The sequence below is a fragment of the Meleagris gallopavo genome, chromosome 20 (assembly GCF_905368555.1).
Source record: "Meleagris gallopavo chromosome 20, MGAL_WU_HG_1.1, whole genome shotgun sequence".
Lineage (NCBI taxonomy): Eukaryota > Metazoa > Chordata > Aves > Galliformes > Phasianidae > Meleagris > Meleagris gallopavo.
This window is the reverse complement of record NC_139423.1, coordinates 9441623-9455031: the sequence shown is the minus strand read 5'-3', so window position 1 is coordinate 9455031 and position 13409 is coordinate 9441623. Positions and strand designations below refer to the sequence as shown.

The 13409-nt window shown below is 41.1% G+C and overlaps 1 long non-coding RNA gene across 1 annotated transcript; it reads left to right on the top strand.

The window, feature by feature from the left end:
* The first annotated feature begins 7110 nt into the window (after positions 1 to 7110).
* LOC146543092 (uncharacterized) lies at positions 7111 to 8952 on the top strand. Its single transcript, XR_014887497.1, has 3 exons — positions 7111 to 7186; positions 8511 to 8597; positions 8885 to 8952. It is a non-coding gene; the product is annotated as an uncharacterized LOC146543092 (long non-coding RNA).
* Positions 8953 to 13409: the final 4457 nt, after the last annotated feature.

The following is a 13409-nucleotide window of genomic DNA, read 5'->3' as shown; positions in this document are numbered from 1 at the left end:
CAGTAATCTTTTTTGGGATGGAACAGGTGCAAAAAGTTCCTGTTGTACCATCCCTTCCCTTTTTGATTCTCTTCCTGCCATTTTCCTGAGCAGGTTTTACATAAATAGAACATGAATGAAGTTGCCTGCTCTAATCCAGATGGGAGAATACAGAGCCGGTATAATTTTAACGTGTAAGATGCATTAGCTTCCATTTAAATGATGTAAATTTGCATGTTCTTCACTGAACAAGTGAAGGCAAACTGGGAGGCGTCGATGGTGATTATATTCAGGAGGTGTAAAGCCTTTGAATTAATACACGTGCAGGCTTTTCAGTGGTGAGCAGCTTAATACTACAGATGAATCATTGACCTGATCTCACAAACGCTTACAGACGTGCTTGGTTTTATGTACTTTCGTAGTGCCATTGCAGGCAGCAGGTTAATTGAAAATTGGAGCAAGTGCACAATCAGTAGATCAGAATGAAATGAAATTTCATGCTTGCAAACAACTTCCATGTTACTCTGTATGTTTGAATTCAGCTACTTTAAGGTCTGTTTTGTAAAGTTGCTCCAATTATTACCTGTGGGTCTGAACTTCTGCAATAATATCATTAGAGAGCAGGCAGAAGAAACATCCTTGTGAGTGACTCATTTTTTTCCGAGGTATATTGAGAGGCCTTGAGCCTCTCGATTAATTTTTCTCCTGCTGCTGACAGTCCAAACTGAGCCAAATGGATGGGGCTGACAAAGGCACACATAGCCATTTACTAATAATGCCTTGCAGAGGCTGGAACTTTATGGAGAGCAATCAAAATTATTTTGAAAGACTTGAATCTGTGCTTTGCTGTAACAAGCTTGAATTATTATAAAGTAAAATATGATGCATGAGCTGTAAAGGGATTCAAGTTCCATTTTTGAAAAGCAAGTCTATTTGCTGTGAGGGCTTGCAGAGAGCTGTCTGCAGGTGCGTGTATTCATGTTCCACATTAGAGAAATGAAATGTTCTCCTTTATTTTTAGCTTGTTTGCTTTTGATTTTTCAGAAAAATACTGATGTCCAAAGAGGACTAATTTTAGGGAATAAAAACATGGTTTGGTCCATATGTCTGCAGTAGTAACTTCTTTTTATTCCCCTTGGCTAGCTGAACCAGCAATAATGAACACAGTGTGTTCCCATGGACCAAAAATGCCAGCAATCAAGTCTCTAACCTAATAGAAAAGGAATGCGTGTTGTTTGCTTTGAGCAAATTATCTCATGTTTGGGTAATTGACTTTCTTCGTTAGCCACATTGGAGTTGAGAACTGCAGTGCTGCCAGCTATGAAGATTGTGGCTTCTTTACTGGTGCATTAAAGGAATAATTTTAAAATAATACTTCTGAGTTGACCACCTTTTAGATATCAATGTACATACGTGTGTACCAAATCCATCAGGTATACACACATGTACTCAGAACAGATGGCAATGGTGCAGAGATATTCACCTACAGCTGAGATGTATTGCTGATTCCTCAGCATTCAGAAGCAGCCAAGATCTTGCCCTACAAAGACTGTACAAAAATCATGACATTGTTTCAATAAAATACTAGGAAAAATCTATCTTTAAGACACTACATGTGGAATTAAGAAGCCACTCAGCAGCAGAGGATAGGAATTGGAAATTTTCTCCTACTCAGTGTTTCTTCAGAACCTTCAGCCCTTACAGCGTGTGGGTTCTGCATGCAGCTTAGAGTGAAAGACTTATTAAACAATTACAGTATGCCAGAGACCAACATAATTGCATTTGCTTTTTTAAGATTTACTTGTTTAATTAGAAATTACTTCCTGAACATATCTGGAAACTTTTATCTCTACTCACTTCGTTATTAATAGTTTTTTAAAACAGTTGTAGCATGCGATTAGCAAACATCAGAAAACATTATGCATATTTTATATGGCATATATAGTCACTCGTTTATAATTTATAACATGTTGCTAAAACATTTATTAAACATTGATAGCTGGTTTCATGTTACTACTGCTGTGTATTATAAAGACAATAAAATCACTCAAATGTGCCCACAACCTTTCTACCAACATTCACTTATTGTTAATATTTTTGCAATCCGTGGCAGTGTAAAAATGACCATAATGTATCATAAATGATTTATGAAGTCATCTCCTCGTACTCGTTTGTCACTTAGGCTGTGCACCACAAACTGTTTCTAAGATTTGTTGTTGTTGTTGTAAAAGAATCTGCAAGACAGTGTATTGACCTGTAAGTTCTGGAGAAAATCGCCTGTGGTTCAAAGAAATAGTGGGGTTTTCAGAGAAGCTGTTGGTAACCAAGTCACTTCTGACATCTGATGGCCTGGGCTTCCCACTTTTAGAACGCCAGATTCTTTAGCAAACTAGCCTATAGTTTCTCTTGCCCTTGCCTGAAGGGTTCTCTGCATTGTTCAAAACCTTCCTGTTCTCCGATTGCAGCTTTTTGCAGCCTTTTTTTCCTGCTCTTTCATTTCCCACTTCAGCTCTTTGCACCCAGTGCCACCATGGAGCACTGCAGTCTGAGGCAGCGGCCAAAGCTGAAGTTCCCTGGGCTGCACAAAGCAGGCAGTGGCCCAGCAGCTGGGTGAGCAGAGTGCTCACGTGAGAACAAGGGCAGTAATAACCGCTGTTCTGTTCCTCTTGCTGCATACACTAAAAAATCTCTTTTATGTAAAATGTTCAAGCAGTTCTTGACACAGGAACTGGAGTTTGAGGGACCCAAGTCTTCGCTGCTGCTTGGACACAGCAGCCTCCATCACCTTGTTAGCATGAGTCAGAATCACAAGCACTTCTGGCCTGGCAAATGCATGATTAATGATCCTCCTTGTTTCTCCTATTCCTTCGAAACTCTTCTTTAGGTAGTGCAGTATAGATTGATTTGTGGCCTTTGTCCACGTCTGTGCATCTTGATTCTGACAGACAGCTTGTGAGCTCTGCTTTAATGTGCCTTTGCAAGCTTAAGCTGTTTTGCTGCATTTCTGATTTTATGCCTTGAGAGAAGAATCCTTCTCTAGCCTGTGTAGGGTATTGGTAAATGTTGAAGAACATTTGAATTGCAACAGAACTTTCCACGTTTCTTTGACATTCCGTTGTTTCATCACTGCAGGATCACCCACTGTGATACCCCTGCAGTTGTGGATAGGTATTTTGTGAATGTGCTCCCTGGGCCAATAGATCTGTAGTCTGGTTTGAGTATTTGAACTCTCCGTGCTATTTCAAAGCGTTCTGCTGGAATTCCTTAAGGCACACATGGTACAGTGTCATGCAATGGTTGCTGCATTGACTGCCTTGTGAATCTAACTCTAGGATTTTGTACTATTTAATCTCTTCTGTTCTATGTGGTCTTAGACATTGAAGCTTAACTGAATTAAGAAAGAATTTGCAGCCATTACAGGTATGTTAATCCAGCTGCAATTGAATGAAAATGATAAGCATTCAGAGACATCATTGTGCATATGTCTGAAGCATTCCATGGGCTATTTTTGGTACTATAGTGACAAGTAGAATTAGTAAAGAATCTGAATAGTATTTGGAATTCAAAGAGAATAACTTTGGTGCTGTGGCTTTTCCGTGGCTAAATCCATTGTTTGCATGCAGCTTGCAAATTTGAAGTCTTTTTTTTTTTTTTTTAAATAAAAGAGGAAAAATTGTAATCCAATTAAGGACATTGTAAATCCAGTCAAGTATCACATGGATTTTGAAAGTATGAATTCTTAAGTTTTATATGTAAACAATCTATAAAGATGGTGAATCCTTAATAGGTAGAGCCTGCATTGTCAACACAGTGGTGTAAATGAACCTATACATTTTTCTGCTGATCATTATACTGGAGACAGCTCTGAGGGCTGTAACAGTCATGTTTGTTTTATTCCAAAAGCATTACTAGGTTTTTGCTCTGGTGCCTGATGGATGGGAGTCAAAAGGAATGGCTGTCTGCACAGCTGCATTGTGCAGTGCTATCAGACCTCATTTCTTCCTTGTTTCTCTCTGTTACTAGATTACAAATGAAAGTAATGTTGTTACTGCTCTGGCCTTAAGCACAGAAATCAGTAGATGTGACTTGAGTTTGCACACATAAATTATACATAAATCATATACCAGTATTAAGGAGATCTGAGTTTCAGAAGTTTTAAAGAGGGGGGTCATAAAGGCTTAAAATTCAGTTTCTACCAAGTTCCTCTGCAGAATCTCACGGCTGAGGCAAGGAATGAAAAAATCCATAAAAACAGAACTTCAGAACCGGAGCCTGGTGTGATGCAAACATCCTGAGGCACTGTTCATTCTGAAGTAGTCTTGTTTAAAATACTGGGATTTCTCCCAGCACATTCTGATGTGTAGTTTGTGCCTTCTCGCACCTATTTGAGTGTTTTGGTGCTTAGACTGTACTCTTTCTAAAAAGTTAATTTCCAGTGAAGTTGTAATGGTAACTTTCAAACTACTTTTCTTGTATGAGAAAAGAGAAATTAAAAGGTGACCTGGCAAAGTCTGTAGAAATCTGATTTGTGCTGTGCCCTCTAAAATGCAGGCAATTCCTAAACAGGCAGAAGTTCTCAGAAGGAACACAGTAATCTTGGAGAAATTCAAAAGCAACCAGAGGAGCAGCTTTGGGGAGCAGAGCTGGAGCAGGGATGTTGGACCAGATGACCTTGAGAGGGCTTTTCCAACTGCAGCTGTTCTGTGATGCAGCGATACTTTATTAATCAGGTTCCTCATTCAACTCTGAAGCCAGTGTTTTACTGGAGCCTTATTTAATTATGTATTTTGATAATTAGTGCATTGAAAAATCAAGGTTTGCTGTAAAAGGAAAGCTGTTCCCTTTGCATCTTTTTAAACAAAAGCAAGTAAAAGTAGAGGATTCTTCCACTGATATCAGTAAAGTGATGTCTACTTCAAATCCTATAGGAGAGGGATGGTTTGCATGCATTGTGAACAGGATTTGTGGAGTAGGGTTTTGTGAGCATGACATAATGAACTCTGACAACATGTAGGGGAGAATGGAGGGAGAAGAGGGCACACGTGTGATCGCGTTGGTTTGTTGGTAACGAGCTCGGAAATTGGTGAGTGCATGGAACATCAAGAAGATTGGGTGCTGCTTTCATTGCTACTGCTGTTCTTGTTGCCATATTAGCAAGTGAGAAACGTAACTCAAGCCAAACAGAAGCAAGGAGAGTCTAAATACTGCAGTGTAAGTCAGTATCCACATACTGTCTCACCTTCATTTCTGATCTTGTTGGCAGCTTTGTCCTGCCATAAAATGTACCGTTTGCAGAGATTTGATCACCGCTGCTTTGCAGTAGAGTTTGAGGTTGCTGTTGGACTTTTTACAGCAGTAGTGACATTTGCTTTGTAGTATAAAAGTGGACCCAAATAGTTTCGTGCCTCCAGGAGTCTGCTGATTCTCTGTTCTTAATGGGAGTGGTTTAAATCACATTAAGTTTTGGACCAAACTCCAGTTGATTTCTTTCTAAAACTGTAAGGAACGATTTAAATTGCTGAATAACATTACTGGAGAAGTCAATGTTATGATGCTCTTCTAAAATTGGATATTTTGCTCATTAAAATGCTAATGGTAAAATGGAAGCTTATGAGAGCTTATATTCCTCTGTGTCATTCTGTCTTATATTTATTCTCTTAATTAGTTGTTTTCTTATATAGTATATCCTCTTATTCCCTTTTGGTGTTTGCATTTCAGATTTGATTTTTGATAAGTATATAAGGACTTATTTGTAGGTAAGTCTGTAATTACAGATCAGTTTATTTGATGATGCACATTTTCTATAATGACTACTCTGTAAATTAGAAATGAAGAACCTGGCTTTACATACCTAAGTGGGGGTCTTATTTAAGTAGGATGGAAGCTGTGGTGAAATGCCACATGAAACTGATAATACAGTGCGCTGTGTTGGAATAGGGAATTTTCTTTGAGGGTTAGGGAACGTTCATCTAGCGCCGATTTCTGATCTGGTAAAAAACACTTCCCTAGGAGCTGTTCTGGGAGGAGCCACGCTGTACTGCTGTGATGTTAAATCCCTCCATCCGTGGGAGCTCCCAATGATTTTGACTTTGGATTGTAGCCTGGAACATCTGCTGCCTCTTCTTTTGCAAGGCCACTGCCTGAAGGAGCCACTGCCTCCTGTGCTGAGGGTTTTGGGTACTGGATGAGTTCTGCCTCTCTTCCACAAATAGAGACATCCACATAAGGCATGGTGCTTTTAATAATCACTACTGGGTTGTGTTTATTTTCTTTTGTTGTTTCTGACATGTTATCTGTAATAATTGTGTTAATTGCCACTTACAAGGAAGGATCCCACTTACTCTCTTCTCTATACTTATTACACGCATACAAAAAAATGTCATTTAGCTTTATACGCATTTGCATGAACTGCTGTTGCTCTGTAGGAGGATTAGCTCTAACTGCTTGACAAGAGAGCGTGCTCATCTAATGTACAGTATTCATGACTAAATATGTTGACACATCGGAGCTGAGTTACTGACGGGGGATGCGAAGCTTCCTGCAGGAGTCAGCGGGCTGCTCTGCAGTTGGGTGTGAGCAGCACTGCTTTCAGCCATCTGGAAGACTTCTAGGGGGGGACTGTGGCTGCTCTGAGTGGGAGAAGCCTCTGGAGGATGTAGTTGCATGCTGTGTTCTTCCAGGTTGTTTGCACTGGAGTAAGGGAGCAGGAGCTGGCAGGAATGGAGGAGCTGTAACACTTGTTCTTACCCTGCAATGTTGGTTAGAGAAGCAGAGATGGTAACCAATGAATATACAATTAACCTCCTGCTTCTTAATCTTCAGAGGAGTTAGAAATGACAGTTGCAAGAAAAAGTGCAATTGTGAGCTTATTTACTGTATTTGTTAACCAGCTGGCATAGGAAACCTCTAGAGCAAAGGAGCTATCAGATTCCATTCTAGTTAACCCTGTGTAAACAAGAGATTTGGTTCTAGTTTGTTTCAGCAGGCACTCAGTCTTGTAACAGCGCTGGACAAAAAGTGGTACTGATGCAATGTTTCACTTGGGATATCCGCATCCTCACAGGAGCTGAGCACTGACAGATGTCACCCATGGTCAGCAGGACTTCTGCTGGAGGGGGAGGAGGAGGTCATCAAAGTGTCACAGATTCTTCTCTGACTCCAGCTGTTGGGAGCTGTGGAAGGAGCTGGAGCCCCAGTTTGGAGGCCAGTAATGAGGAGAGATGCAGCATTTTATCCTCCACTTATGGGACTGCAGTAGGCAAACTGGGTCTAGTGGGTAATGTGGATGTTCCTCAGCTGAACAGATTTGCAATAGCTTTGGTAGATGAGAAGTAAAATTCTGGTCTGGCCTGTTGAAATAGAGGAAAGGGGGATCAGAACCCCGGATACCAGGAGTGGGCAGGAGGCAGTGCTGGTGCTGTGCCCTGCAGCTGCTGGGAGCTCACCTGGAGCTGCACGAGGAAATGGGCAGCATTCCTTCTCCAGCTTCATAAATAAGAATACAAGGATAACCAGCACGAACTGTGACAGCTTAAGGTACCAGAAGTACAGCAGTAATGTGATGAGGATGGTAAGCCTTGCCTTATAGTACTGAAAAAATGCTTTAGATTTGTGGCAGTGGAAAATAGTGCTGCTGGTGGCTTTCTTTGCTTAACTGTGTAGACCTACACAAGCAAGGCTGAGAATTGGTGCTGTTTTCTCATAGTGATCAAAAATAAAGGAATTAAGGAATTGAAGGGGGGTGGGGAAAGATGCTCCAACACAGATTAGAAGGGAGGGAAAAAGAGGCGAGATCAAGGACAGGATGCAGGACATGAGAGTACATAAAGCAGCTGTAGGAAGGAGGACCATGCCTGAGAAGCAGGTCCATGCCTTAGTTTGGATCTGTTGTGATGTTTGCAGCCTCTGGCCTCGAGTTCCTGCTGGCCCTGGTTGAATCACCTTCCAGCAGTGTGGTGAGTTAGGAGAGGTGTGGTTGCCCCCAGGAAAAATGAATAGGGGAAACTGTAGCTCTTTTGTTATGTGGGAGTTAAGTGTTCTGCACTATTGAGAATCAGGTTGCTTTGGTGCCAAAATACGGATTTAGTTGCTTAAAATTAAGTCTGCCTGTGTCCCAGTTTCCCCATCTGTAAAATGTATTACAGCAATTTCAGCTAATCCTATTAAATTGTAGGACTAGTGTTTCACTATTAATATATCTAGAACGACATGCATCATGGTAACTTTACCCCATGGTGGCAGAAATGGCTGTGGTAGCTCAGCATAAGATAATCAGAACCTTTGGGACTCCAAAGCTCTCCTTTTTTTTTTTTTTTTAATTGGTTGACTGGAAAGAAATTATGCTAATTTTCTTCAAGTAAAGATTTGGTCTACCCTCACCATGAGGGAGGAATAGCAACCTATTTTTCAGGCTAAGATTTTTCTACTTTTCTCTACCCTGCGTTTTAGGGTTTTAGGGTATCAGTGCTTGGTGAGATGGCTTTGTTTTACCTTTGCACGTTAAATTTGTGGTATCTTTTATTATTTTTCAGTTGACACCGTGCAAGGAAGGACTCTGCCACTAAAATGCAGACTGTGTAATGAAAATACATCCTTAGGCAAGAAAAAAAGCTTCAAAGGTAATTATATCTATTTCTTCAGCATTTTGTTCCTTTTAGTGTTTTATTAAACCTCTCACCTGATCTTTGGTGTGTGTATGATAAAAGCGAGTTTGTAGAGCAGCCACCTCTGATAGATGATATAATCCTGTTAGCAGGCAGGATGTAAAATAGGTCTCGTAGCACATCAGGATTACCTCAGAAATCCGTGGCAAGGCTAATTATTTTTTTCCTAGCCGCTGAGCAATTGCTAACTCTCCCATAGTTACTGAGTGCTTCTGACCTTCAATATTTCTTCTACACTACAGCAGAGATTGCACCTAAAATCTGTCAAGGACACAGCACCGGTATTGTTGCTTCCAAACAGCTCCCCGTGAAGGACATATTTTTTGACTGATGTGGTCTCAGTTTGCCCAGTACATTCCCTGAAGACAGCAGCATAATGTTTGTTTCCATACGGAAAAAAAAAGCCTGTCCTAAGTGTCCATTACGTTAATAGAAATCATGAATACTCTGTTGATTGCAGAGGCAGCACCGTAATTACGACCTAAGTTGTTTTCTAATTTGAACATTGCTCTCTTCATAATGTTCTTTTGCTTCAAACATGAGTTACTGCCAGTGTCACCCTTCTCTCTCATCATCTCCAGATGATGTAACAGCTTAGAACAAAACAACTGGGGTTCCCAAGCCTGCAGGTAGGAAGCACACACTCTTTGTGAATGGAATGTGCCAGTTCTTTGTGAATGGGGGATGAAGACTTCAAAAAAACTACGTTCATCATTGATGTAGGCATGTTCTCTCTTAAAACATTATTGAGATGTCTGATGGCATCACTTAAGTGATCACCAGAGCTGCATTTCTGTTCAGATGGCAGCCTGTTCCCTGTTTCAGTAATGTTTGTGGTTCCCCAACCAGAGCTCAGTGTACCACTTCTACAGAATAATTGCATTGAAGGCGAGTGTTCGTTGAGGGGTACATTCTTAAATATTCCCTGGGAGAGAGTTTTACCTAGCCCAGAAACTTTCAGTGCTGTTGTAACTGTAACTGAAATTGTAATGTTGCAATTAAATATTAAATCATTAATTAGATGCTCTGCGTTGCTGTTAAGTTAGACCAGGAAGACCCATGCTGGAGAGAGAGAGAGTTAAAAAAAACAAACAAGTTCTGAGCCCGTTAGAAGAGGTTCTTGCCACCAAACCTGGCTATAATGAGAAACCATCAAGAGACAGCAGGGACAAAAAAATCATCAGCAATCTTCAGTGCCTAGCACAATAAAGTCCCGTTCCATCAGTGAAGACTAAGCACCTCCTCAGCTCATGCAAATAATATACAGTATCTATAAAGCCCATTTCTAATGCAGAGTAGAACAACTTTTTAAATAGGGAGCTGCAGCATAGCGAATGACTTGCTGAGAGTTGTGCAGGAAACTTGAACACAACCGGCGTTCAAACCCAGACCTCACAGCTTCTAGAGATTTCCCAAGAGGTAATAGATTGTCCTTCTGTTCAGATAATTACAACTGAAGTTGTGTGTGATACCATACAAGGCATGTCTGGTGTCCCTACTGAAAGTCATGAAGGTGAAAATAGTACACAGATGTCCCAAACATATTTCCTGTCTAGATGCTGATTTGGTTGGTTTATGTAATGAAGCTTTTCTATGCATTGCGGATTACCTCTTGTGTATAATTTGAGGGTTTTTTTTAACCTAATTGGAGGGACAGCAAGAGTAGGTCTTTCTAAGTATGATGCCATTCTTTACTTCTTCTAAGGCCTTTAAATTGCTGCAGTAGTGCTGTGAAGCTCCTGAGTAATGAAAATCGGAGTCATTCAAACTATGATATTACTTCTACCAGAGGTAATTTTTTCAAGTACAGGTATAGTCAGTATGGCATGATCCATGCAGCTAATGAAATCTTTCCCTTTCTTTGCATTTGTATGGAGTTTTGCATTTCTGAGACACTTCTGCTACTTTGAGAGAGCTACTTTGCAGCCTTTTACACAGGAGACACGTGCAGTCTGTGTTCTACCCTTCTCTGAGAAGACATTGCTTTCATTATTATTGTACATTTCCTTTAAAGTAGTTTTTGGACTGAAAGTCTGTGTTCTCTTTTGGTTCTTTAGCATGTTTGTGACTTTAGATTTTGTCCTTTCTCTAAGTTTTGTCACTGCTAGAGTTCCCACTGCAGTAGAAACCAGGTAGAATTAATGAAGACTGACTTCTCCCATCCCTCTCTGTTCTGTCTGTGTTCTGTAAGAGCTTGTAGCTGGACACTCTGGTGGTTGATGCATTTTGGATTCCTGAACTACGCATTTATAAGCCAGCTAATAACGTGGGGCAACAGAAAGGGCTGTTTTAATTTTTGTCTGAGTTGTACCAAAGTTTTCTGTCAGTGTCCTTCTGGACGTAACATCCACCATAAGCTAGGCATGTACAAAAGTAACAGGAGGAGCTGTTCACTTCCTCAGGGGTAGAGAGGCCCTGCAGAGAGATCCTGACAAATGGGAGGGCTGGGCAGTCACCACCTGCATGAATCCTAACAGGAGCAAATGCTGGGTTCAGTGTGTGGGATAGGGCAGGCCTGGCTACGTGGGCAGGCTGGGGCCGAGAGGCTGGGGAACCCTGCATAAAATTGCTGTAGTCAAAAGAGCAGTGAGAAATTAAGCAATGGAAGATGTGACCCAAAAAAGTGATCCAGCTCACAGTGCTTTAGCTGATAAACAGAAATTATATGCTTTTTTCCTGTTTTTTAGAGGCAGAGCGAAGCAGGCTCTGCAGGGATGCTGGCCATGCTCATAGTGATGAGTTTTCCTTTTTTTTTTTTTGTAATATGAACCTAAATAAGTGAATGCACAAAGATTTGCACAAGGGTAACCAGCTCACAGAGGACTCTCCTTCTCAGACACGAGATAGATTCATTTTTACAGCAGAGGAATTTATGAGAAAAGCTGGGAAATCAGGGTTGCCTGATCTTCTGTGATGGTCCCACTTGGAACTCACACAGCCAGGCGCTGCTGTAGCCATCTGCACAGGGATCTCCACTCCAGATCCCAGCAAATGGCCAGCTGAAGTGCAGTTCTGTGCAGAAAATGCAATGTAAGCTCTTCCTGACTTTTCTTTTACAGCCTAAAGGATTTTCCTGTATCTTAGCTGTGTGACGAGGGGCAAAGCTTCTAAGAGTTGTGTTGTGAAGATGGATATTTCAAGCTTCTCTGTTAGTCCTGGGCTCCTTTAGTTCACAGCAGGATGTCAGAAACTTGTATCCCCTCAGTTCTGTGCCAGGTGTTGCTTTTTTGGTAGTGGTGGTGTTCCTTGAGCTGTTAAAATTGGGTGATTTTTTTTATTCCTTCACTGGACAACCTAGGAACAAATATCCTGCAACAAGAGACACTGAGCAAAGACAGTAATAATCTGCAGTGTTTATCCAGCATGAGTTTTTTTTTTTTTTTTAATGTTCACAAGTAGTAATTAAAGAGTAGCAAGCAAATGGAGAGAAATACCATGAGTGCTGTGGTTAGTGCCATGCAAACTGCCCATGTGGCAAAGCTGAGCTCACAGCAGAGTCAACAGATGTCAGCCATGTTGCCACCAAACGAGCTGTCCTGGGCAAACCACGTTTGTCACCTCTGTCACACGGACAAGGAGTATCATTTCAGAGAGAAAATACGTCGGCTTTCTGGATAATAATTGGGCTTGATAACTGGGCTTCATGACATGAAACTGAGAGAGGTAGGAAATCTGAGTGCCTGCGTGCAAAGTGCTGCAAATGGAGCTTGGACAGGCTTCTGGGAGAGTGAGTGCACATCAAGCCAGGCTGCCTGCAGCACCCTGCTGAAAATGTGCTTGTACTTTCACACTGACAATTAACACGATGAGATTCAGGTAACTGACTCTCACTGGGTTAGATAGGAGGCAATGCCTGCATCTGGCAGTGTTTGCTACTCAAAACGATGACAGAGCCAGCTCTGGTACCAAAGCCAGACTTGTTGTGATAGCACAATGGCCTGCATGACTCTGAGGCATGTCCTTCCACGACTGCTGCCAGCAATCCAACCTGCACCGGTATCTCCTTGGGCTTTTAAATGGATGAAATAAAGTTCTAGCCTCTGTTGCATCAACCCAGTCTCAGGTTGCCATAGAGATGAGAGTATTTTCTGTCTGGTCCAATAGGGAAAATAATGGGATCAAGCAGACTTTGTGAGGCAGAGTTTGATTCAGGCAGCTTGAAAGGCCCGTGCACATCTTGGTGTGATAATTCTGACATGTGCTGCATCTCTGGAGAGCACAGCAGGTTGCTTCTCCTCTCCTGTTCACCCTGTCAGAATCAACACATGCACTGAAATTGTTTGTGCAAAGGACAAGGTTATCTATTTGTTGTAAAATACCCCCAAAGCACTAAAACAGCTTCCTTCCCTATTTGTAATCAATCACATAGAGATAGATACACATAGAAATATGTGTAATGTACACTAGAACTGCACAGAACTGCTATCTTTGAATCAAAGCTTTCTGGAATTATACTTGGAGATATAATAATGAATCTGATAAAAGTTGTTTTATTCTAATCTTCCTTTCAACATGGAAATAAATAATAAAAAGCCCTGAGTGGGAAACCTGGTGGGGGAGGAGAGTTCAATTTTGTGTTTGTTTTTGGTTGTTTTCACAGTAGTTCAACAATGTGTAACACAAATTTAAGGCCTTTCACAGAGCTTTTGGAATGTAGGTGTAAATTACCAGTTAATTATACATATAGACAGGAGGAGGGAGACTAAAATGTAATAGAAACCAGGCTGAGAATTTGGGGCAAACCTATAGAAGTGCTGTATGTAAATG